Source organism: Macaca mulatta, chromosome 7 (genome assembly GCF_049350105.2).
Source record: "Macaca mulatta isolate MMU2019108-1 chromosome 7, T2T-MMU8v2.0, whole genome shotgun sequence".
Taxonomy (NCBI): Eukaryota; Metazoa; Chordata; class Mammalia; order Primates; family Cercopithecidae; genus Macaca; species Macaca mulatta.
In genome coordinates, this window is record NC_133412.1 from 72,455,427 (window position 1) to 72,482,171 (window position 26,745).

Below are 26,745 nucleotides of genomic sequence, written 5' to 3' on the forward strand. Positions count from 1 at the left end.
AAAAGACAAAAGAAGAGAGAAATTGGCAGTGAATTAGAAATCTGCAGAGGAGGAACTAAATTGACCAATAAATGCACGAAAAGATGTCCTATCTCACTAGCAACCAGGGAAATGCAAATGAAAGTGACATGCTACCATTTTTTGCCTATTAGATTGGGAAAAATTTAAATGATTGATAACAAGCAGTGCTGGCAAGAATGTGGGAAAATGAGTACTCACAGACCATTGGAGGGAGGGGGAATTGGCTCAACCTTTGAAAGGGTAATTTGGCAATATTGATTAACATTTTAACCACACACTCCACAACCTAGTAATTCCACTTCTAGGAGCCTCTCCCATGATATGATAGCACAAGCACTCACATATACATGCTCAAGGATGCTCCTGGAAACACTGCTGGTAAGACTGAAAAAAGAAATTCTAAACACCCTAAACATTTATCAATAAGGGAAAGTTCGAATAAAATATAGCATGTCCACACTATGGAACACTCTGCAGCCATCTGACAGAATGAGGTATGTCTACGTATAACAATAGAGAAAAAATCAAGCTATAAAATGCTATTTCAGCATAAGCCCATTTCTAATTAATGACTTGTTGCTATATTCCCCAAAAGACTGGAGGACAATATGCCAGGCTTTACAGCAATCACCTCTGAGCAGTGGGACAAGGGGGCTTTCATGGTCTCTGTTTTCCACAAATGTATGGTTGGGTCTTCTACTGTAATCAGAAAAACAAAATCAATAAAGAGTTAATGGGTTTTTTTAATCCTTCTCAGACCCCAATAGGAACTGCAGATCTAAGCAGGCCTGGTTGAAGTGGGAGGGGACCAACACCCATCCACTCAGCCCTATCCAGCCCCAGCCCCAGCCCCACCCTCGCATCCCTGAGGCCCCTTCTGGAAATGCTAGGGCTCTAGGACCAGTTTGAGAACCTCAGCTGGAGACTGTGGAACCCATACCTATGCTCCCCCAGGCCAAGGTCCACAGGGGCAGAAGGTTGCTCAAGGTACACTGGCAGCCAGGGCCTGTGGCTCCTCAGCACGGCTCCGGCCCTCCCAGGCGAGGGTCAGGGGTTTCTCTGGTTTCTCTAGGTGTCCAGAAAACCCTGAGATGGTCACACCCCTGGGGAACGCAGAACTGGGGCTGAGGAGAGCCCTTGGGGTAAAGGGAACATAGAAAGGGCCTTTGCAGAAAACTCCAGGAAAGGAGGGGTTCAAGGCTCCAGTGCTGCAGGGAGGGAGAGAGAGAGGGAGGGAAAGAGGGAGAAGCTGGGGTGTGTTTCTCCCTATATGTACAGAGAGTAGGGGGATGAGCCCATGGGGCACGTGGAGGTGACTGGGGCATGTACAGCTCGTGTTCCACCTGCCTCCAGGAGACAGGGACTGCGGGGACCAGCAAACTTCTCCTGATGAGTGGTGAATGACACTCTCTACCTGGGTCCGAGCTGCAAATAACACAGCTTCCTGGTGGTCTCCTGTTCTCACCTCCACACTCACCCATGTTCCATCTGCAGGTGCCAGGGGAGCACTCCAAAATGCAGATCCAACCACATGGCTGCCTGCTCCACACCCTTCTATGGCTCCCTACTGCTCCTTGCCCACACTCCTTACTGGGCCCATCAGGCCCCCTGGGACCCATCCCCAAGTGGCCTTCAGCTTCATGCCTGACCCCGGTGCCTCCCAATACTATCCTCCAATCAGATTGGGCCTCCTGTCTTCCTCAACAGAACTGAGCCTGCAAACCTTTGCACCTGCTGTTCCCCCTGGGGGATGCCTGCCCTCCCTGACCAGTTCCCACTGTCCTCTAACAAGCTTCTCCCTACAGGGCTGGGGTGAAGCCCCTCTGGTACACCCACTCTGCGCTCACCTCTGTCCCACTCTCATCCCCTAAGCTGTGACTGCTGACAGGTCTGGCTTCCCCAGAGGTAGGGGCTGGGTCTTGTTCTTCTCTGTACCCTAGAATCCAGCCTAGGTCTAGCACAGAGGAGGTATTAGGCACAAATGTTATAGACTGAGCCAGGAGTGGTGGCACACACTTCTAGTCCCAGCTACTCAGGAGGCTGAGTTGGCAGGATCGCTTGAGCCCAGGAGTTTGAAGCTGCAGTGAGCTAAGACCACACTGCTGCACTCCAGCCTGGGCCAGAGCAAGACCCCATCTCCAAACAAAACAAACAAAAAATCTGGAAAAAAAAAAAAAAAAACACGTTTATAGAATGAATGAATGGGTTCTCATAGTGATATAGTTTGGATGGCCCCTCCAAATCTCATAGTGAAAGGTAACCCCCAGTGTTGGAGATAGGGCCTAGAAGGAGGTGGCTGGGTCATAGGGGTGGATCCCTCACGACTTGGTGCTGTCCTCCTGATAGTGAGTTCTCAGTAGATCTGAGATGTGGCCGTTTGAGAATGTGTGGCACTCCCCATCTCTCTCACTCCTACTTTCACCCTGTGAAGTGCCTGTTCCCGCTTCACCTTCTGCCATGAGTAAAAGCTTCCGAGGCCTCCCCAGAAGCTGAGCAGATGTTGCCACCATGCTTCCAGTACAGTCTGCAGATCCATGAGCCAATTAAACCTCTTTTCTTTATAAATTACCCAGTCTCAGGAATTTCTTTATAGCAACACAAGAACAGCCTAATACACACAGCTCTCAGCCCCTAAGCCACACACAGTGGCACCTTCTTAAGGCACCAGGGTAGAGCAGAAAGGGTGTGGCCTGGGTGCTGGGACACCTAGCATCTCATCCTAGGTAGCACAATAGGTGATATTAATCATGTCACCTGGGGAATGAGTAAAGCAGGAGTTCCCAACCAGGGTTCCCAGGTGAGGGAGGACTACAGAGGTCTGTACAAAACTGCACAAAACTGGCTATGACAATATGCATGCAGGAGGGGCTGGGCCCCTGTCTCTAACACAGTGCCATGGCTTTCATCAGATTCCTCCAGGGGCCCCCAGCCCAAAGATCCAGAAGCACCAGGCAGGAACAGGGCAAGGCTCACCCCCAAGAAAGCAGACTCAGGGCACGATATGTGCCGCACATCAGGAGGGGGTGCTGGGGGCAGGGACCAGGGCAAGTCCTGTGGCCCCAGGTCCCAAGCCAGGATCCCTGTGTGAGTCACTAGCAATAGATGGTGGGAGAGGGAAGGGAGCTGTCCAAGGCAAGCAAGTTGTCTGGGTAAGGGGTAAGCTCCCCATTGGGGAGGGCGAGAGCACAGGCTGGATGGGCAGAGGTCAGAGTGAGTGAGCGACAACCCTGAGTCTCATTTGCAGACTCTCAGCCTCAGTTTCTCCATCTTACACCTGGGGCTAGACAAGGTGGTTCGTGTGAATCCATCTGAGTGTGTACAAGGATGTGCAGGGGTGTGGCTGACCTGGCCCCAGCTCCAGGTTGGAGGGCTGAGGGTGCAGTCCTGGGTCTGTGCAGTCCGTTCACCTGGCAGTGGCCTGACGCCCCCTTCTCTCAACCTCCTGCTTCCCAGCTGCAGCAGGGTACCGGCTGCCTGGGCTGTCCCACACTGCTAAATGAACCTGCAGAGCCCCGGGCCCCTCCTGGGTACTGCGGTTACCACCACGTTACAGTGACCATAGAGACGAGCAGAATAAGAGGATTCCTTATGAGCCTGGGGTCAAGGGAGGCTAGGGGCTGGATGGGAGTGCTGAGCAGGGCTGGCAGCCAAGTCCAGGTCACATGGCCTCAGTGGGCCCCCCAACTGCCCCTGACCCCTCAAGGGGCCTCCCTCAGCCTGGCCTGGGTCACACAGGGAGTTGGTGGTAGATGTGATCCAGGATCCCAGGCCTCCCACCCTTGGCTGGGCTTACTCTGGGCACAAATGCACCTTGTCCCCCTTGGGCAACTCTGTGCATGCCTCAGCACCCCCTAATCCTGCCAGGAAGAGATGGCCAGCACTGGAGTTCCAACAGACTAATTCAAATACAGGCCTGCAGTGTTCCCTGGATCCAGCCACCTGAGCCTCAGTTTCCTCCTCTCTAAACAGAGGTACAAAAACTGCCCTCCTACTCCTGTTGGGAAAATTAATAAGGGCAGGGGTGCACCATCTGACAAGAGCAGAACAGAGACCTTCCACCACCCTCCATCTCTGGGCCTCAGTTTCCCCATCTCTAAGCAACAGGGTTACTCTGAGTGATTCCCCAAGTCCTCAGAGTCTCTGATGCTTTGTGGGAGGCCTGTCCAGGTGCCCAGCCCACACCTAGCTGGGCCTGCCGTGGAAGGACAAGCTGCAAGGCAGAGACTGGGGCCTGCCCTCAGGGGGCTCTCTGCTAGTTGGCAGATGAGAGCCGTGGCTGGGGAGCAAGGGCACTGTCTACTTAGCAAAACCGTGTGGAAGTGCCCAATGGCAGGGCTTCCAAACCAGTGGTCCCAGTGCCTCCATGTTGCCACAGTCTCTACCACCCCGTATTGCATCACACCCAGTGAGCTCCATGCATTTCCTGCCAGGCCCCTGTAGGCCCCAAGGGCCACAGGAAGCTTAAAAATGGGGGAAAAAAAAAAAAAAAAAGTGTGAGCTGGGCAGTGATCAATGAAGGTTTGTTGAAGGAGACAGGACGAGGGTCAAGGGCACACAGGAGGCCTTGAATACCCAGACGAGGATCACACAGACACCCAGAACCACTGATGGTCTTCCATGTACCCCCTCTCCTCAGGCAGGGATGCCTGATCCCACCCAGGGCTGACCTCAGAGCTGTGATCCCAGCAGAGGGCTTTGGCGGGAGTGGGGACCTAAGCTCAAGGTTCCCTCCACCTCTCCTCGGCAGCCATGGACTGTGAGTCCATCCTGGAGAAATCAGTCCTGGTTGGTGATGCCCAGCGGCCACCAAGGCCTCATTGCAAACAGCGTTGCTGCTGGTGAGTGCACCTGACCAGGGAAGGCTTCTCGGCAGATTAAGAGCAGTGCTGGCCCCAGACTCATTCATATTCTGGTCTGCCTTCTGGCTTCAATATGACTGACAGATGGCAGAGGTGGCCCTCCAGAATGCCCAGCGATGATTCCTCTCCGATTCCAATTTATTTTCTATCATTAATGATTTTGAAAAGCCCCACACGCTCTGCAAACAGGGAAGAAGCACAGGGCTGAGGAGGAGAGGCGAGGAGAGGGTCGGGGGCGAAGGGGTACTCGGCAGAAGTGGGGTAGGCAGCAGCCCGGGTTCAAAACCCCACCCCAGCTCCACCTGCCTTCAGGGCCCTGGGGCGAGCCTGACCTACATCCGTCTACAGGGGATAGGCATCCTGCTCTGCCCACCCCAGGAGATCGTTTTCAGATCTACTTAGGAGTCAGAGGTGAGCGGGCTTTACAAACCGTAAAGGGCTGTACGCTCGAGGAACAGAGAATGAAGCAAACCCGACCACAGTGGCAGAGGCCTATGAACTGGACGCCTGCTTCCCCAGATACCCTAGGGGACCCCAACCCCCCAGTCCAGGGAAGACCTGGAGTGCCTCTCCCCACAGCACAGGCAGAGGAGGTGAGCGCCAGAATCTGGGTCTCCAGGCTTGTCTCAAACTTACACCACCATCCTCCCATCTCCCCCCAGGCTCGTGGTGACCAGCCTCCCAGCCAGCATCTCTCCTCCCCCATTATCCACACTGTGGAGCCAGAGGGATCTTCCCTGCCTGAGTCTCCTGCTTGGAACCCTTCCAGGGCTCCCCATTACCTTGAGATCAAGTCCAAACTCCCCACCTGCCATGCAAAGCTCTCCCTAGCAGCTCGGGCCCATCTGGGCAGTCTCGGCTCCAGCCACATCCAGCTTCTCAGAGGTCACTCTTCCCTGCCTTCGCATGCTGTTTCCTGTCTGGAATTCCCTCCTCCTTGGCCCAGTTCACCCCATCTCCTACCCCTTCTTCAAGGCGCAGTCCAAACTCTTCTCTTTCCTGCAGCTTTCCCCGAGTCCCCCGGCATGCCCTGCTCCATGCTCCTCATACCCAGGACCCACCTGTAGTGCAACTCAGTAATGTAGTGATTATGTTTGTATGGTGGTGCTCACTCTAATCAGTGAGCTCTCCTGGGCAGGGCCTGCTTCGGATTCATCCTGTGCATTCCTGGTGCTTGGCAAAGTGCCTTGCTGCCAGTGGAGCTGTTTATCCAACTGGCCAACCTTAACGGAGCACCCACTATGTGTCAGGCTCTGTCCCGGGTACAGCAGTCAGTCCTGGCCCTCAAATTGCTTCAAAAGGATGTGCTCAGGGAACCTCTAGTGAATGAATCAACATTTAATCACTTTGCAAATGGGGAAACTGATGTCCAAAGAGGCAAAATGCCCTGTCCATGGGTGTTCCTGCCTCCCCTCCCATGTCTCTTCTACTCCATTTCTCTCCCAGGACCACAGCAGCAGTGCAGAGAATTCAAAACGAAAGGTTACAGCCAAAACAGGGGGAAGAAAAGGAAGAAGAAAATCTGGTGAATTTTCCCCTTTCCTCCATAATGTAAAGAAAATTACTTTTGCCAACTATCACAGCTTAAAAGCAATTAGAGTTTTTGGAGGGTACTCTGGGCACGAGCAGAAGCAACAGAGAAAGTGCCCGGCATGGAATTTTTCCAGCGTTCGTTCGTATCAAGCAAAAGAAAAAAGGCGTTAAGCTGGGTGTGGTGGCTCACACCTGTAATCCTAGCACTTTGGGAGGCTGAGGCGGGCAAACTCACTTGAGGTCAGGAGTTTGAGACCAGCCCGGCCAACATGGTGAAACCCTGTCTCTACTAAAAATATAAAAATTAGCTGGGCGCTGGGCGTGGTGGCACATGCCTGTAATCTCAGCTACTCAGGAGGCTGAGGCAGGAGAATTGCTTGAACCCAGGAGGCGGAGGTTGCAGTGAGCCAAGATTGCGCTGCTGCACTCTAGCCTGGGAGACAGAGCAATACTCCGTCTCAAAAAAAAAGGGCATTAAAAGCAGCAATTTCCAGCAGCAGAGACGGTGGAGACAAAATATTTACAGTCTCTGAGGGAGGGGCCTGGAAGCGGCCAGGGGCCTCCCCTGCTCCCCACCAAGCTCCACATTCTAGAAGGCAGGGAATGGGAGGGGAAGAATAGAAGATGAGGAGATGAGCCTTACCCATGCAGGCTTGGGGCAAGGGGTAGAGAAGCCCCCAGTTGCCCCCTGCTCACTCACCCTTTCCCCACCACCCATATCCCCCAGGCACCAGAGATCCATCCCTGTAAACCTCAGACCTGGACCCAATTCTCCCCTGCTCAAAATCCAGAGAACATCCAGCACTGCAGGCTGGCACTGGAGACATGCACAGCCTGGGCCCCTCTCCAGCCTCATCCGCAGATGCTCCCCAATGTGGCACACTGCCCCGACTGTCTTCTGAGCAGCCACACTCAGTCTTGTGGCAAGGCCTTTGCCCAGATACAGGAGCATAAGGATGCATTGCTGTATCGGGGCAAAGGCCTTGAGAGGGAGGTGAGGCAGGTTTGAGAATCTGGACCCAGAGCAGGGAAACTGAGCCAGGATCACACAGCCCTAGACCCGAATGCTGGCCTGCCACCCAGGCCTCTGCCGCTGAACCCCTCCTTCACCTGGACTTTTGCTGGACCCTTGACCTTCTCCCTCCAAATACAGAGCACACACCTCTTCCTGAAACCGCACCACCTTCGTCCCAGCTGCAGCAGACTCCCCTCTGTCTGGCACACAGACACAGCCTCGTGTAGAAGCAATGCTCCTATGTTCAAATGCCAGGTCCTCCATTCATTAGCTGCGTGATCTCCACCAAGTCCCTCAATCTCTCTGAGCCTCAGTTTCCTCATCTGTTAAACGTGGATAGTAACAGTGCACATCTCATGGCACTGTTATTGTTAGGATTAAATGAGGTAATATAAGTAAAGCATTTAGCACTGTGCCCAACACTTAACAGGTGTTCAGTGAATTCTCCCCTGCCCTATTTCACGCTCAATCCTCAGGTGTGACTCCCCAGGCCTTGGATGGCCCATACATGCGCACTCAGGCTCCCACTCCACATGCAGTCACCTAACAAATGCTCACTTAGAAGACATGTGCCGGCTGGGAGCAAAGGGCACTGGAGGCTCTAACGAGTTTGGCACATGCAAAGAGGACCAATCCCTGAGCACAGGGCCAGGATCCTCCCATTTTGCTTGGCTTAGGAAGGATTCCTCCAAGAATGCTGGTAAACCTCAGCCAGAGCCCTCAGAATCTGCCAGGCCACGTGGAGTAGGTGAATGGAGGTTCAGCCTCCCAGAGGGATGAAGAGCACACCTCCCCTCCAGCCTGAGGCCTGCAGGTCAGCCCTCAGCCATCCTCCCAGCCCCACTGGACAAAGGCAAGCACAAAGACCCAGCAGGCAGTGATGAGAATGAGGGCAGAAATCAGGTCTCAAAGGCAGCAGGATCCGGGGAAGCCAGGCAGTCCTGAGCTCAAATCTCACCCCAACCCCTAACCAGGCGGGTGACCACCCTGAGCCTCAGTTCCTCATTCATAAAATGGAGTTGATAATGCCCACCTTGCAGAACAGCTGTGTACACGAATGAGGGTAATGTTCTTCCAGGTCCCTCCGGGATCTAGCATATAGTCACTGTGGGAATACACAGAGACTATGCCCCACCCCGACCCCTGATTCCTGGACTGTAAGCATGGTGCCCTCCCCCGACCCTCACAGCACTGGGAGAGCAGAGGGAAGGCCTGGCAGGCTGAGGGGACACCGAGAACCTGTGCTGTCTCCTGTGACCCTTCCAGTCTACTTCCTGCCCAGCAGGGGGGTGAAGGACCAACCTACAGCCAGCCATGACCCGTCCTCCCCACTTCGCTCTCAGAGTAAAAGAGGCCCAGCCCCTGCCTCGTTTTGCCAGGAAAGAAACGGTTGCCCAGGAGAGGAGGCGGCGCGCCTCTGTCTCACAGCTCCCATTGAGCCACTCTTCCGACGTGAGGAGGTTTCCTCTCCTTCCCCAACCTCAGAGAACACACAGGCTTGCTGTGGGTCCGGTGGCGCTGCAGGGCTGGAGAGCCAGGATCAGGAGATATTCTGATGTCTCTGCCTTTCACTCCTGCTCTGGCTGCCTTTCTCCCAGGGGCCTCTCCCACCCTCCTCCCCCACTGACCTCAAGAATAAGCCCAACAGTAATCCTGGCACTAATCTGGGCGCTCCTCCTTGCTGTGGGGGCAGGGAAGGGGACAGGAGACCAGTCTCAGTCCCAGATGGCTGAGCCTCAGGACACTCCACTGAGGCCTCCTCCCCAACCTGCACAGCTCTTCTCCTCTCAGGTAAGTAACTAGGCACACACACAAACACACACACACATGCATACACATGCACACACTCACACACACACAGGAATCCAGAGAGGAGAGGGAGAGGGAAAGAGAGTGGGGAGACTCTAATAGGGGAATCCTAGATCCATCCCCCGGGATGACTGACAGCCCTTCCACAGCTGATCCAGCCTCCTGGCTCTGTACCCAGGGGAGCACTAGTGGGTCCTGAATTGACAAGCCCATGTGGCCTGGAAGCAGAGGATCCTGGGACTGGGAAGCCAGATGCCTGACTTATTGCCAAGGCTCTGCAGTGCTTCACCGTGAGACCCGAAACAGAACTGGCCACTCCCTGTGCCTCAGTTTCCTATCTGGAACTTAGAGGAGGAATGAGATCATCTCTAAGTACGCCTTCCAGTTCCAGCATTCTGTGACTCCATACCTGTGACCTCTGGGACCCCTCAGGGAGTCCCAAGCATCGGAGAGTGCTGGGGGAGGGATCACCCTAACTCCAAGGAGGCGGGAAGCCCAGGGAGACCTGTAGCTACCCTGGGCTGGCAGAGGGCACTCATCCTGCCACAGCCTCCCAGGGAGGAGTCCAGGCTCTGGCAGGAGGCCGGAGGACAGAGGAGAGCTCCTCAGTATGGCCTCAGGCAGCCCGAGGCCCTGCTCGATGTCCACACATACCCCAGAAGCTCAGAAGTGAAAGGGCTTGATGTCTATAATTTAAAATACTCTAAAAAAAAAATAAAGCAAAATGTGTCAAAATATCAGCAATTGTTAAATCTAGATGAGGGGTATGTGGGAGTTCCCCATACTATTCTCTCTACTTGTCTGAAAATGTTCCCAAGAAAATTTAAAAAAAAATAGCACAGTCATGTGAGCCAGGCAGGAGCCCCCCACACAATGCCCAGAGCTCCTGGCATGCCTGAAAGGCAACTGGGTCTCTAAAGTAGGTTAAACATCCCACCCCCATCTCCTTTATGTTGTTTCCCTAGAAATTGCTTTTCACAAATTCCACTGAGCCCTAGCTGCACATTTAAAAGCCTTAACACATTCAGAAGCCAGACACTGCCCTTTATTGAGATGACTGCCGTCTTGTGACCACACCTCTCCCACCCACCAGGCTCCCCATGCCCTCTGCAGAGCAGCCCGTGTCTGGGGGTACTGATACTGATTCCATCTTCATGACGCCACCACCCTCTCGGAGCCTCAGAATGTCCCTATCTGTGGAGCAGAAATGATGACAAGTCAGTAACTGCCCGGGCATCTCATTCATAGGCAACGTGTCACCTGACAAAGAGACTGAAATCCGCAGTTAACAGATGGGAAAGCTGAGGCCCAGGCCCAGAAGAGACTGGAAGCAAAATAAGAAAGGTGGAGAACAGAGGGTGGAGGAGGTGGGCAAAGTTCCCCAGCTGTTCCAACTCCCCCTCCTCCCCAGCCCTCTATCCCCACCCTGGCGGTGTGGGTCGGAGACATGGGGACTTGCATCTCTTTCTCTGGCTCCTGTTTATCAAGCTTCCTGGTCAGAAATAAATGGCCATGATTGCAGTCTCCCAGCCAGGCCCAGCTGACCCTCACCAACACTGGCCAGGCTTGCCTCCACGGATCGATAATGGAGAGTTATCAGTACCCCAAATGATCAATAGCTAATTGCTGAGTGCCGTGCAATTCATCCGGGAGAATTATGTATGGCCAGTGACTGGGTGGCCCCGCCCCAGCCTGGCACAGCCATCAGGGACAGGGAGGGCTGTATCTACAGTGAGCGTCTCAGCAGCAAAGCAGCCCATAACTCAGGAGCTTCTCAAACAGATGTTTTGGGCCCAGCCCACATCCCCAGGCCCAAGGAACCACCCAGGGAGGAAGTGGCAGTGGCCACAGAGGCCCCAAGGGAGGCACTGCATGCCCCCGATCAGCCTAGTTGGCCCCCAACTAGGAACCCAAGATGGATAAGCCCAGTCCCTGCCACCAAGGTGATCCCAAGTCAAAAGAAAGACAAACTGCCCCCCAGGCCTTGCACACAGTGGGTACACAGCAAATCATAAATGTTTCCTAAATGTAAAGCTGATACACTGCTCTCAGAGTTCTGAGGAAGGATGGGCTGCTTCCAGGAGGGGTGACCAGGAGAAAGTTTTTCTTTTTTTTTTTTTTTTTTTTAATGTGGCATTTGGGCTGATCCTTAAAAAGAGGGTGGAATCAGAGATGGGGGAGAACTCTCAGATGGAAGGACCATGGAGGAGGAAAGCGACAGCACACCTGATTGGCTGGAGCCTGGGCACACAGAGAGGTGCTTGGGAGAGAGGGCTGGGGTGGGACATAGGATTGTGCAAGGTGTCAAGGGGTCGGGACGCCAGCCTGGAGGTAACAGGGAGTGCTGGAAGGGTGCTGGGTGAGAGTGCGACAGCCAGCCTGGGCTTGGGAAGGTCTGTCTATGGTTTCCACCAGACTGCATGCCCAAAGAGGGCAGAGGCTGGTCTTACTCATCTCTGTCCCCATAGCACCCGGCACAGCCAGGCCTGGAGGAGGCACCCAAACAGTGATTCATTGAATGATCATAGATCATCAAATTGTAGGACAGGGGAGTCCTGGAATTACAGCCGTGAAATAGCATGTTTCTATAATGCCCTGCCAAGTAGAAAAATACATATTAGAGCCTCAAAAACAGCCTTGTAAGGCAGGCAGGGAGATCATTCTGTCCAGTGTCCAAAGGGGAAAGCCGAGGCTCAAAGAGGGACAGTAATCTGCCCAAGGTTACATACCAGAAAGGGCTAGGGCCTAGTGCCCTCCCCACCCTGACCCAGAAGGCTCAGGACTGCTTGCCTTGGTATGGCCAGGGTTGCCTGGGAGGTGAAGGGCTACCCCTCACTTATCACTGGGTTCTCCTCCTCCCCAGGAAGCCCCCCAATCTCAGCCCCACTCTGTACTGGGGCAGTCGGAGAAATACAGCAGATGCTGCCCTATTGAGCATCCCTCATTCCATTCCCAGCTGAGACTGGCTGCCAGCCACCATGACAGCCTGTCCTTGTACCTATAATGGAAACAGAGCCAAGAAGGGAGTCTCTAGAACCTCCAAACTGGTATAGACAGAAGACAAAGCCACTCCTCCCCCAGTCTCCACCTTAGAAGTTTGGGAAGCCTCACTGTGAAGCAAGAACAATGGACCAGGAATCCAGAGACAGTGTTAAGCCTAACTCACTGTGTGGCTTCTGGAGAATCACTTCTCACCGTGGCCTCAGTTTTCTCATCTGTGAAATGGAACAATGCTGTCTGCCTACTTTATTAGAACTACCATGAGGACTAAACAAAAGAAGGAGTATAAAAACACAAAATTATAAAGCAGATTTTGCCTTGGAAAATAATAATAATAGGGCTCCTCTTTACATTGAAACTCCAACCTGACTCACTTCCCCTTCCTGCAGAGGGCAAAAACATCAACTAACATTTACTCAGATCCTACAATGCCGTCGGCAGTGGCTGCTTTACATGCATTATTTCCAAGTGGGCTACGGTAGATATCATCCCCCCATGACACGCATGAGGAAAGTGAGGCTCAGTAAAGTAAAGTGACTTGTCCAAGCTCACCCAGCTTGAAGCAGCTGAGCCAAGATTCAAACCCACTTCCATCTGGCATCCAAGCCCAGGCCCTCTGGATCCACCAGGCTGATTTGAGGAGCCACTCCACACCCCAAAGTCTCAGAGCTTCAGAATCAGCGCTCAGGGTGTGGGGACATGTCACATACACACACACTCCACTGAGGCCAGTGACCCTGACATCAGAGGCACGGTGCCACCCCATGGTAAGGCCATCAGAGCTGGGAGGGGCACGTGAGGAGGGTGGCTGGCACGGCTGGCCTTGAGCTAATTGTATCAGTCCTGGGCATGGAGCTGTCTATCCGGCTGTCCAGGCGGGCGGGTGCTGGAACTGGGCCACCTGCCAAGGTCCAGCCTCCATGTCCAAACCAACCTGGACACCGAAGTTCCATTTTGGCCCCTCTCACCCTGACCCTGATGGCTGGCAGTTCCCACATAGATCCAGACGGCCATGGTGGCAGCTGCTATCCCTCCTCCGGAGGCTGGCACCTCCCCTGATGTGGCCATATGGCCCCACATGCTCTCTGACAGCTGGAGTGCTGAAACAACTGCCTACGGAGGCCCTGCAGAGGCCCCGAGGCCTCGGTCGCCCCACCCACCCCTGCCCAGCAAGCACAAGCATAGCCAGAAAAACCTGAGACTGCAGTGCCCGCTCCCAACTTGCTTAGTGACCTTGTGCTGGTCACTGCCCCGCTCTAGGCCTCAAGCTCTTCCTCTATCAAATAGTATCACCTCACTACTCCTCTACCCCTTTTCCTTTGTAGTCCTCTACCCCTTTTCATTTATAGCCCTCTTCTGAGGTTACAAACTCCCACTCAAACTCACTCCAGTTATCCACAGAGACAAACAAACACATCCACTTTACAGACATAGGAACTAAGGCAGACCCACAGGCCTCAGGGGCTTACTGAAGTGCACACAGTGGCAGGGTCAGTACTGGAGACTGCATCCATGACTTCAGGACACTTGCCACCTCTGTATGCCCAGGTGGTGGGGCCTATGAATCCTGAGCCCTCGCCCAACTCTGACAACCTAGATCACCCCACCCAGGTCTTCCCAGCTCCCGGACAACCCCTCCCACGACCACTAGAGGAGCAGTTTATGTCGCAAATCTAATTGTGTCTCTCCAGAACTTCAACCCTGCAAGCCCTGAATTCAGAATCAGCCCACACTCCTCAGATGGGCACTGAGGATCCTCTTCTGTCTGGTGCCAACCTTCTCCATGCCCGTGTCAACTACTCCACTGCAAACATGTTCTATCCTTGCCCAGCACTTCCCACCTCCATGCCTTTGCCAGCGCCATGCCATCTTCCTAGAAAGCCCCCACTCACATTCACATTAGCCATTCACTCATTTAGTCAATTATTTACTAAGCATCGACCAAGTCCCAGAAAATATCAGCAGGTCAAGACCCTGCCAGCCCCCTCCTTCTGAAACAGCCCCTTGCCACTCCCCCACTGACCTTCTTGATCACCCAGCCCGCTCGGCTCATACCCAGAGGTATGGGTCCAAATCTGTTTCCCCTTTGAGAGACCATCCAGGGAGGGGCCCAGGCTCATGATTGGTATCCCCAGCACTCAGTCCAGGTCTCAAGCCAGAAGATGCCTCCAAATGTGAAGTGAGGCTCAAGGGTAGGATTCCAGGTCCTGGAGAGTAAGAAGCAAGGCGTGGTTCTTGGGAACAGGGGTCTGGGCCCGAGAAGCCCACAGAAGAAACTCTGAGACTGGTCAGGGTGGCCCTCAGCCCCCACAAAGGTATGCCTGAGTGGTCAGGGGCAGCTTTTTCCCTTGAGTCACCCCAAGACCCAGGCCACTCAATAAATTCTTACCACTGGATTTGTTAGAATACTTCTATAATTTAAAACCCAAATATGGCAGGGTCAGGTCTTGCCTGGGGAGGGAAATTAAGGGGGTCACACTGGGCACTGCTCCTTCCCAGTCAGGAGGTTGGGGTGGGAAAGTGGCTGTTTTCCTAAAGGGGGCAGTCAGTAGGGGTTGGAAGCCCCAGGCTGGAATTTTCACCCCTGGCAGAATAGACCAGGGGCCAAAGAAGTGCCCCTGGTCTCCTCCTCACCATGGCTCAGGACCCTAAATGAAGGGTTCATTTTGCTGGAGTTGGTTGGGGTGGGAATGGAGGTATCAGAAGAACCGTGGCAGGGGTTCAAGCAGGCACCGATGGGTGGGGGGTGGGGCAGGGGTGGGGCACCGTGGCAGGGGTGGGGCCAAGCTAGGCGTCTTGCTATGCTCCAGCCTCCTGGATGTCAAACAGAGCTTTGGTCAACACCTAGGAGGCAAAAGTCTGGAGCTTAGGAGTCCCTTCCAGTCCCCCTCAGTGCACATTTAGATCTCCATGGGGAAACTTTTGACCCACAAAGGGGCTCTAGGATGGAGAGGATAAGAAGGCTTCTGGGGCCGAAGGAAAATGCCAGTACCCAGCATAGAGTGCCAGGCTGGGTGGGGAGTGATTTGGATCCCTGGGATGGTAGTGAACTCCGAGAACTGTGCAGAGGATGACAGGAGCCGGGCTTCCAAACCATCAAGCAAAGCTCAGACAGCCTCTGGCCCCAAATCCAGGAAGCACACATTTAACCAGGCTAGGGTTAAAAGGTCCCACAGGCCAGAAGCCTTTGCTCAACTGCCTCTGGCTGAGAACAGCCGCCGGCCTGGTAAACGTGCCATACACAGCAGGAGCCCGCCTGCCAGGTCAATAAAGAAGGCCTGGGTGCCCTCCATGCCTCACCGAAGAGGGTCACTGGATACCCTCGCAGTGAAAAAGGGCTGTCCAGAGACTTAGAAGACTGCCTCCATCTCTGCCACAAAATCCTCCTCTGTGAAATGGATAAGAACCTTGCCCATGGGTCCTGCATTCTCACAAAGCGGCTAAGGGATTCCAAGGGCTAATGGAGGTGGAAGTAAGGTTTAAGCCTGAAAGCTGATATCACCATAGACATTACCATACTACAGAGACCCAGGTAGATACTGACTGCTCCAGCCGCCACACCCCTCCACACAGCATCCGGCTGAGATCAAGACTTCTAACTACATAGGTTCACACGGCGAGTGGCAGGAAAGAAGGCATATGGATGGGGGCTGCTTGGGATCCCGGCAGTTACAACCCCAGGGAAGTTCTAACTGGAAGGACTCAGTAGCAACCAGAGAAGGCTTCCTAGAGGAGGAAAAACCTGCCCTGGAAGCAAGCAGGATGAGGAGCCTGCAGGAGTCCTGACCCATGACCCTTCCTTGAGTCTCTCACTCCAGGAGACATGGGGTTCTCTCCCTCGCGGAGGCACCATCTTGGACCACAGCTTTCCATCCTGTCTTCCACAGAATTGGCTGGGTTGGCAGTGAGGGGTGTTCCCCTCACTGGGATGTTCCCTCAGGCAGCCAGCACAGGTCCAGAGTGTGGGAGGAGACTCAAAAGGGGAGGGGTACAAAGCACAGCCACAACCTCAATGCAAAGTGAGGCACGCGGGGACATGGCTCCAAGCAGGGATGGGGCACCAGGCCAGCAGACCTGGAGACGCCCCCTCCCATCCGCAGCCTCTTGGGAGCTCCTGAGGGTCCAGGTCTGGTGGGGCGCGCCTTGCGGCAAGTTCCCTTCTTCCAGCCATCGTCCCGAGGAGCAGAAGGCAAGGGGACACACACATACATGCCCGGGCACGTCTCTGCACTCCCCCAACTCAACCTCGGTGTCTTCCGCCTGCCTGCAAAGACAACCTGCGGGGCCCTGGGCCTGGGAGCTGTCGCCGTGCGGTCTCGCCTGACCCTGTCGGGGTCATCTGAGTCCGGCACCCGGAGCAGGTTCAGCGCCGCGCCCCGGGGCTGGGTGGGTGTCCCAGACTGCGGGTGGCTGCGCCACTGAGGGAGCACCCCTCAGCCTGCCAGGCGGTCCGGCCCGCGGCCCCGCCCCACTCCCCTCGCGTTCTCTTCTCTGGAGAGAAAGGCCGCAGTTGCACCCCGAAAGCGCCTCCGTCCCCACCCCTCCCGGCCCGCCGCGCCCCAGGGTCTCCACAAAGTTGCTGCAAGTCGCCGCAAGTCGCCGAGGCTGCAGCGGCAGGGGAGGGTGAGGCGGGGCCGCGCGACGGGCAGGAGCACGGTCACGACCTGGGGTGCCGAGCGCGTCCCCTCCCAGCCTCGAGCGTGCACGCCCCCCCACACACGCGCACCAGGCATCTAAAGCCCGCTGCTGCCCTCGAGGCTCCCGCCCAATCAGAGGCCGCGTACGCGGCGCCGCCGCGGGCAGACACCCCGGCGCCCGGGCCTGCGCCACTGTAGCCTCGGCCCCGCAGCAGCGGGGCCAGCCCGGCTATGCTCACCATCCCAGGCGCGCCGTCGGCGCGCGGCTGCGCTCGGGCCGGCATTCCCCGGCTCGGCTGCCTCCGGTTCCTGCTCCGGCTCCGGTTCCCGCTTCTCAGGAGCGGCGGCGAGACAGACGGAGAGCAGCGGGGAGATCGAGGACCGGGCTGGGCAGGTGGGAGAAGGCAGAGGGGCGCCGGAGAGGCCGGGCTGGAAGGGGGAAGAAGTGCGGCTGCGCAGCGGAGGGGGCCGGCGCAGGGCCCAGATCCACGATGGTGGCCGCGGCGGCGACCGCGGCAGGGGGGGCGTGTGTGTGCACAAGAGCGCGCGGCGTGGTGCGCGAGAGGGCCTCGGTTCTCCTCAGCGCCCGGCTCCTGCCTCCTGCTCGCCACGGCGCGATGCCGGCGGAATCCCTACCGCGCGCCCCCACCGTTCGGCGCTCACACTCGCACACCCGGGCACGCACACCCCCATGCCGCCGCACACCCGGGCACGCACACCCCCATGCCGCCGCACACCCGGCTCCACACTCCCTACTCGGTCTCCTGGGGCGGTCACAAAGGCCCCCAAGCCGGGCCGGCTCGAGCCCTCGGAGCGCGGCCCTGCGCCCCTCCCGTACCCGCCGGCCTCAGGTGCCCCGCTACTCACGGTGGGGACCCCGCGGGCGGCCCGGCTCCCGCACCCTGCCTGGCCGGGCCGCGGTCGCGCTCCCAGCCCGAACCCGGGCCCGGGTGCCGACTCGGGTTTCCCGCACTCCCGTCCGAAGCGCCGGCCCCCTCCGCTGCGCCGCCGCCCTTCTTCCCCCTTCCTGCCCGGCCTCTCCGGCGCCTCTCTGCCTTCTCCCACCTGCCCAGCCCGGTCCTCGGTCTCCCCGCTGCTCTCCGCCTGTCTCGCCGCTGCTTTCTCCCGCGCCCCCTCCTCCCCACCGCCTTGCGCTACCTCTCACATTCTCCGCATTACAGCGGGTGCCGCCCGCCGCTCGCGAGGCCCAGAGTTCGAGGGCGCAGTGGGCCGCGAGGGGACGCGCCGCGCCCGGCCCAGCCGTCCCGTCCGCTCTCCGCGGCTACTAGGTTCAGCCTGGCGCTAGGGTGGCAGCGTCCCGCGCTAGCCTCGGCTGCCGATGACAGCTCTCATCTCGCCCGGGCTTAAAGGGCTAGCGCACCCGGCTCTACCGGCCCCACCCGGGGGCGCCGGGGAGGGGACCTCGCCGCGCGGGAACAGTCTGGGGCGGTGGCACAGCAGCGGCCGTGCTGGCGACGCCCTGTAGGCCGCGGTGGAGCCCGGCCCTCCAGGCTGGAGGTGAGTCAAGGAGAAGGACGGTCGGGAGCTGCCCGGACCACGCCATCCAGGGGGCGCCCAGCAGCCAAGTCTCTGGGCCCGCAGTGGGTGTGCGGCGGTGCAGGCTGAGCGCCCTGGACTGCGGGGCGGGGGAGGGGGATCAGGGAAGCTGCTCTCCGAGTCTGAACTCCAGGGGAAGACACCTCATGCTGGGAGAACAGGGCTCACGGGGTGGCGTCCCGTTCCTGCTGTGTGACGTTGGGCAAATACCTACCCCTCTCTGCACCTCAGTGTACCCCCTTTGTAAGGACATGGCTTCCATCATCTCTGAGCCCATGCCCAGCTCTGATACGGTATTAGATCCCATAGGAGGGGGAGTCGCAAGGTAGGCCCTCAATCCCCAGAGTCCCACCTCCTTCTTGCCTGTGAGAGCTGAGGCCACCGCTGAGATTGCAATCCTTGCCACCCTGGACACTCACCAGGCCGAGTCGGCCTCCTCCTTCCTTCTGCCTCATCAGGGGAACCAGGGAACGAGGCAAAGTTGAGTTGGTACAGGGACCTACTCTTTGCAGAGCTCCCTCACATCCAAGATCTCCTTGGGCCCTCATGACACCCCTGGGAAGTAAAGTGCACCCCTAGGCTCCCGGTCAGCCTGATCCTGGACAAGTCTGGCACATGAGCTTTTCGTCTTCAGGGCCCCTTCCCCACCCTTACTTCCACCCCAGACTGTCCCTTGCTCCCCAACCCTGCAGAGGGATGCATTTTGTCCATTGTTCAGGAAGTTTCTGTCATGTGCCCCATCCTGTGCTAGGTCCTGGAGACACACAGATGATTTAGACACATTCCTACCTTCAGAAAACAAGAATAAGGAAAGTGTGATAGAGCCATGGGGGGTGGAGGAGGTCCTGGAGGAGGTGACATTGAAGCCGGGTAGTGAAGGATGAGTAAGAATTGGCCAGGCAGAAAGGAACAGAAAGGGGATCCCATGCCAAGAGAAGAGCATGTGCAAAGACCTGGAAGTGGGAAACGGAGTGATGGGTGTTTCGGAGGGAAGAGAAGCTATAAATCCTTGATTTGAGGAGTTTCAACTTTGTTCTGGGGCAGCAGCAGAGCTGCTGCTTGGCAAATCTAGGCAGCAGCGCCCACCCCCACCTTTCAGCCATCACAGAGGTATGGCTAAGGGCTTCCCAAACTCTGCAGCTTTTGCCAGAGGGCCACCTCCTCTTCTGTTCCTCCTCTCCAAGGCCAGACCCAACCTCTGTGCCCATATCCACAGCCAGAGGCAGCACAGCCTCCCGCTACTGACAGAGCTGGAAGTAGGAGAAGCCCAGGCTGTGCTGTGGCTGTGATGTGAGTCCAGGAAGAGCCAGGCTCCTGTACCCACCCGTCATGAAGATGCCCTGTAAAGACTCCAGACTTTGGTATCAGGCAGATCCAGTGTCAGTTCCAGCCTCAGTGTCCTTCTCAGTACAATGGGAATAAAAATACATTGCCAGTAAGGTGACTGGCGAAGAATCCACGAGGGACGATGCTCAGGAATGGCTCAGCACACAGCGGGCATGCAGCAAATGGCCTTTTCTTACCTGTGCCTGAGCTTGACTTTGTGGCCCATCCCAAAGTCCCTGTTGTCTCCCTTCTCCCTCCTTCCCTGGCCATTTTCTTTCTGCCTCCGTAACAGATTTCCTGGGGGCACCAAGCGAGATGAGCTCACAGGTGTTGCCTGCTCTGGCTCAGCACGCTTCCTGATGTATCTTCCCAGGGCTTCCAGGTGAACCCTAGGGAAGCCACACGGAGACAAACAGCCTTTCCCCAGAGTCTCTGACATCCACACGGAGCAGCAATCCCAGCCTGCATCCCCATCCAGTTCTCCCGCTTACTTTTGCTGTCTTGGGAGGCACACAGCCTTTGTGTCCGTGCTTGGGAATTTATGCCCAGCTATGTGGTGCAAACTCAAATAGGTGGCATACTTTCTCTGAGCCTTAACTCCCTCTCTAAGTATGGGAGCAAGCTGGTATGTGCCACAGGGATGATGAGCCTAAGTCTGTGTCATTTATTGTCCCCAGCAAGTCCGAGCCTAGGCCCTCTACCCAGGAGTTCTGCACTAAGGCAGTCAGGTGCAGAGGCGTCTCTGGGATCCCCTTGTGTCCTCTCCTTGTGCTGGTGGCCAGCCACCTCTTCCTTCCAGCAGGCTTTACAGAGAGGCATGGCATGAACCAGGCCCACTCCATGGCCAGAGCAGTAGTAGTTGGGGGCCTGGGGCAGGGACCAGGAACCAGACCAGTTGGGCAGCTCCAGGAGGGAGCTCCTCTACTAGGAGCTGGCAGCTGCTTCCCACCACAGAGTCTGGGTCAGTGCCCCCACAAATGCCTGCCCAGGGCTGCTCTGCTGTTTCCAGCCATCTCCACAGGCCAGTCATGGAGAACTTTGGCAGTGTCCCAGATTTAATCATTATGCCAGGTCCAGCCGGGACTGAGAGTGGCCCACATGGAATTTGAGGAGGCAGTGGGCATTTCCCACCAACTTCCTCTGAAACCCCTGGCTTCCTAAGCCAGGCTGAAAAGTAGGTCACCAAGGGTTCAGAGAAATGCCCCACCCAGCTGGGCTGTCTCCTTACAATCTCTAAACACATCCAATCTCCCCACCTCCACCTCTCTCCCCACCTGTCCCCACCACCTTTTGGTTTCCACACATCTCTCAAGTCCTTCCGTCCCTAAGCAGCTGGCATCAACCACTCCCTCCCTATCCCAATCTCCCTCCTCTTCCCTCCTCCTCTGCCAAGAGTGTGGCCAGAAGATTTTTGTTCATTGGCTTACCCTCATGCTCATCTTGGTGTTATCATTCCCATTTCAGATAAGAAAAAAGCAAGGCTCAGGGAGGTGAGAGCCAACATTCTTTATTCTTTCTGTGAACAAGGGTTGTAGGCCTACTTCATGCCACACACTGCGCCAGGCATGAGGAATACACAGTGGAGACCTTAGAGTCTAGAGGAGACAAGAAGAAACCAAACCACCATGCACACAAATGTAAAATGACAACTGGGACAAGTGCTATGATGAGGTCTTTGGGGACCTGGTCTGGTCTGGATTAGGGGGTCAGGAGAGGCTCCCTTCAGGAAGTGACACTCGATGTAGCACCAGAAGGTTGAGTAGACAATGACCCACAGAAGTGGGGACTCCAGAGAGAGGGAATAGCATGTGCAAAGTCCCCATGGTGAGAGGAAAGAGAGAAAGGCTGTGTGACCAGAGCATGAGGAGAGGATTTGCGATGGAGGTGCAGGTGGCATGGGTCAGGACAGTAGGTTCTAGTGGGACCAGCAAGGAGTTGGGTTTTAGCCTGGAGGCTCTGGGCTGGCCCTGGAGGTTCAAAGCAGAAGACAGTGCCACCACTGTTCCTCCAGCTATCTCCCAGCCTACCACCCTTCACCCAGGGACCACTTCCACCCTCTTCTCTGATGCCCAGGCCCTGGCACAAGGCGGGACATCCTGAAAACTCAGACTGCACAGCTGAGTGGGCAGCGTCATGAGGAAGCAAGAGGCCTTGGCCCCGCCTCTCATCAGATGCTAACTGGATGTCTCTGGGCAGCACCTGCCACTCTTCCCCCAGAACTGTAAAGAATGGACTGATCATCTTCTGCTATCTCTGGTTGATCCTGGACCATAGCCTGTAATAAGGGAATGGAGAAGATACAGCATGACTCCACCCAGGCCAGATTCCAGGGCCTTGTCCCTGCAGTGGGCAGAGGAGCTACCTGAGGCCTGCTGCTGACCTAGGCTTTCCCATCCCTCCTCCGCCCCTGAGCCTGCCCCTGGTCCTTCCCAAGGAGGGCACTCCAGGAAGCTTTCTTCCTGTCCCCACCCCAGGCCTCACCTGCACCCTCACCCATGTCTCCACCTGGTAAATGCATCAGACGCCCGGGAGTCCCTGTTGGCCTGTCAGTGCTCAGCTGGACTATTGGGCCTCTAGTTTTCCAGCTGTGGAAGGGTGTCATTCTCTACTCTTCCTGGCTTCCTGGACAGGAGAGGACGGTGGGAACTGGAATTCTTGCCATAACCATCAGCTACTCTGTCTGGAGTGCTCCTTCCTGTCAAGCATCCTCCTGAGACCCTGAAGTCAGCACCACTGTGGGCCATAGACACACCAGCTGACCTCATAAAACCTTCCCTGGAAAGTTGTAGCCAGCTGCATCCCCCGAGTAGGACTGTATCGCTGCCATGGGCACCAGTGAGCCCATGGATTATAGAACCCATTAACAGCTGGAAAACTGAGGCTCCAGACAGAAGGGGTTGGCCCAGGCCACCATAGCAAGCCCTCCTGCCTCACCCCATCCTAGACTGCCTGGGCAGGTCCAAGGAAGCAGGACTATGTGGGGTGCCATTTCCCATCCCCCAGTGTTCCCTCACAGGTTCAGAAAGCAGCTCCTCCCTCCCAGGAGACACTGCACCCCGCCGTCTCTCTTGTGTGAGTTGCAGTTTCTGCTTGGGAGGCTGCCTTACCTTGTTAAGGACCCTGCCTAAAGAGGTGGGGATGGCCCTGTAGGCGCTGTCCCCAGGTCAGCACAGGGTCTTGAGCTCATGGAGCAGGGTCCAGGCCAGCTTGTTGAGAGGGCCCAGGTCAATCCACAGTCTGCCACATCAGCTTTTTCTATACTAACCATGCCTACCTGAAACGTGGGGAGTGCTTTGCTGTCCACAAGTCTAATTGCATGTGTGTTCTCAGGGAAGGCGCCCTACAGCCCAGGGAAGCAGGAGCAGGGATTATCCACATTGTACAGATAAAGAAACCAAGGTGCAGGGTTATGGCCATCCAGGCGCTGGATCCCTGCAGTCCAGCACAGTCACACAACAGGGCCTCAGGAAAGGGTGGTGCTGGAGGCAGCAGGGCAGCAGGAGCTGTGGGTGTCGGGAATCTGGGCAGAGAATGGACCCTGACTGTTAGAAATGGGACTGGACTTGCACTTTCAGAGGCCAAGGAGTGAGGCGGGGCGGTGCGTGGGAATTTGGGGACCTGGGAATATGCAGTTTGGGGAAGTGACTGGCCATGCAGTTCCCACTCACCATGGTGGGCCCTGTGGCAGGCCCACGGGGTCTATCCTCAGGGAACACACAGGCTGTGGGCAGACAGGCACATGGATAGCACAGAGGAAGGCCAAGGTTCCAAGTTCTGGAGTGGGCACAGTGTTGGGGTGGGGGCTGGAGGCCAGCAGGATCACAGAAGTGAGAGTCAGAAGTCCATGGAGCCTGGAACCAAGGAAGAGAGGGCCTGGCAACGCATCTATGCAGGAATCAGCAGAATCTGGCTCTCCCAGAGAACCAAGAGGCGATGGTTCACTGGGCAGGGGAAAAGGGCCTGGGGGCATGGGGAGTACTCTGGGGGTGGAAGCACGACTAGGTCCATGTCCCTTCTGAGCTGCAGGGGTTCAGGGAGTATGTGCTGGCCACATGGATGTGTTGGAATGCAAGAATGCAAGAAAGAAGACGGGAGAGGGAGAGAGGGAGGGAGGAGGGACCAGCATGAGCACAGACAGAAACCTATGAAAGTGCCTCCACTGTTAAAAAAAGGAGCAAGACCGTGAGCAGGATGGGGCCAGAGGGGACCCCCAGGCTTTTTCAGCAGAGTAACTGTTTTCTGTGAGCTGACCCCTGCCAGGCTTCACAACCTTGTTCTAGGTAATCCTCATCCGGACACCTGCTGTGAGCAGTCATTGGATGCAGCTGTCCCTTCCTGCAGCCTGAAGGGGCTTCTGGGCAGTGCCCTCCTCCCCTGCTGCTGGGGTGTTGGGGCTGATAGGCCTCAGGTGAGGACCCTTCTCCTGGCAAGGAGTCTGAAGAGAGAGCTTTCTTGCCCAAGGCCTTGCTCTTCTAGGGACAGCTGCATGCAATGACTGCTCCAAGCATGGGATAAAGGCTGTCCCTCTTGTCCCACTGCAGAGACAGCTCTGATCCAGAGCTCCTCAGGCTGGCTGGAGGTGGGTGGGAGAGGTCAGTCTCTTGGGAAGGCTGGCCCAGCCCACAGGCCAGCGCTGAACCCACAGGGACCTCTTCCATCTGCCCCCATCCTCATTCCACAGATGGAGAAACAAGTCAGAGAAAAAAACAAGACTTGCCCAGGCTTGTGACATCAGTTAATGATGGCCCCAGGAATATTCTGTAGAGTTCTGCCTCCCAGCCCAGCATAGGTGTTACCTTTGGACCAGAGTGATGTTCACTTCCTGCCTGTCCCCCTTTCCAAGGCCTGCACTGGGTCTCAGGGTCACAAGTCTGGCTGGATTGACCCTTACCCAATTTCCCAAGGCTGAAATGAGGTGCCTGCAGGTCCCCCAGGTCCTTTGCAGAGACTCCTGCAGCTGCCTGAGCTGTCCAGCTCTGGCATTAGGATGGGATGTACTGGGCTGGGTGAGCAGGCAGGCATCTGACTGGCATGGGAGAGCAAACAGATGGGAAGGAAATCAATCTGAGGGGTTAATTTTAATTTTTAATTTGCAGGTAGAGTAATGCACCCCATTTGACACTGCACACTTGCTGTAAGCTGCTGGCATTCGCCATTGCTGCTACCACTGCAGCCTGGTGTGCCCAGTGGCTCCCTGCCCTTCTGTCAGGTGAGCCCGTCTCCCGCATGGCAGACTGACCTTCTGCAAAGCTGGGAGAAAGGGTCCCCTTGCAGCGTCCTCCACCCCTTCCGCCTAGGAGAAAAGTGTCTACTAAGTTCCCTTTGTGTGAGATGAGTAGGGCCAAAAATGTGCTCCCCTGGGGAAGAGCCCCATTGGACAATGTCTATTCCAAAGTCAGGGTGTGTGAATGGACTCTCAGACATGGTGGCAGACCAGTTTAAGGGGCAGGGGAGACTCTAAGCGCACCTTCTCCCGCAGGTACTGAGTAGTTGCTCAACCTACCTACATTCATGGACGGCCCTATACTTAGAGTCAGGTCTGTTTTAAAACCAGAATAATCCTGACTGTGTACTGCCACTTTGAGAGTCAAAGCTCTGCTGTCTCTTTGTTTATTTGGAACTTGACCATTCATGGGCTAGGGAAAGATGGCCTGAACTGGGAGAGACTGTCTCCCCCCTCAACTCTGTGACTCCTCTCCCCCTGCTAGGGCCCAATCCCTGAGAGCAGTGTCCTGTGAGGTTGACAGCAGAGATCCTGGAATGAGGCAGGCCTGGCTGCAACCGTGGCCTTGCCACTTATTAGCTGTGTGACCTTGGGGGAGTCACATATTCTTCTTGGGCATAGCCTTCAGGGACCCTTTCAACTGTTCTCCTTCAGGACTCATCTTCTCTTGGTATCTTCAAAATGCGAGGTTCGATGACCTCCTCCAGGAAGCCCTCCATGATGAAGCCTTCTTTTTTCTCCACTTCTACTATTCCCAGCTCTGAACACGAACTCTCTGTGGCCCTTCCTTGGCCCTTAGTAGCTTGACTTTGTGCACCTCACCCTCTGCATGGGGTGTGTGCCAGAGAAAGCATGGCCTTTGAAGCAGATATCCCTAGTTCAAATCCCAGCTCCGCTCCATGCTGGCTGCCTAGGCCCATCCCTTGAGCACCTCAAATGCAACGGATCCAAAACTGAACTTATCATCCCTCCCCAAGTCTACCCTTGCCCTTTTCTCATCTCAGTAAACAGCACCTGAGTTTACCAGTTTCTGAAGCCAGAGAGGGGCCATCTGAGACTCTCCCTCTTCCCTGCCTCATTCCCTGCATCCTATTCTGTCCCTGTCCTTGGCTACCTACCTCCTCATAGGGCAGGCAGAGGGGAGGACAGGGATTCTCTCTTTACTGCCTTGCATGGCAGGCCTGGGAGAACACTCAGAGAACAGCCAGTTCTCCCCTCCCATTTTATAGAAGAAGACACTGAGGCTCAAAGAGGGTCAATACCTGCCCTGGGTCTGATGGTGAATTGTTCATAGCAGAGCTGAACTGAGAAGCCATGTCTCCTGTGCAACCCAGGTGGGCATCTTGGTCAAGGCCAGGCCCTGTGACAGTGGCAGAAAGAGACCAGATTTCCTGAAGCCCTGGCCCACTTCCCTCTACACCCCAGGCCCAGAGAGTTTGCAGGGGAGGAGCGAGGGAGTGGGGTTGTGCTCAAGTTCCTGGGCAGAATGAATGATCCACCAGTGAGAGTTCATGAACCCAGACATCACAGTATCCAGAACCACATCATCGTGGGTGATTCCACAGCCTGGCCCTTGGGAGTCCTGCTTGAATGTGGCTGCAGGAGCAAGTGAGGAAAGGCCTCAGCCATAGAGCCAGTGGCCATTCTCTGTGTCCCCGCTACCCAACTCTCACAGTACCCGAAATTCCACCACTGCATCTGGCCCAAATGCAAATTAATACATTCTCTGACCAATGGAAGAGCTGGTACAAGGGTGGGGGAGAG

The 26,745-nt window shown here is 56.0% G+C and overlaps 1 pseudogene across 1 annotated transcript in view; it reads right to left on the bottom strand.

Annotated features, from left to right (window-relative positions):
• UBE2Q2P16 (Putative ubiquitin-conjugating enzyme E2Q2-like protein) overlaps nucleotides 1-18,172 on the bottom strand; it is a 69,514-nt pseudogene extending 51,342 nt beyond the window's left edge. Inside the window, exon 1 of the transcript XR_003731385.2 lies at nucleotides 18,033-18,172. The product of XR_003731385.2 is annotated as a Putative ubiquitin-conjugating enzyme E2Q2-like protein (transcript). The remainder of the gene's footprint in view (nucleotides 1-18,032) is intronic.
• Between the last annotated feature and the right edge of the window lie 8,573 nt (nucleotides 18,173-26,745).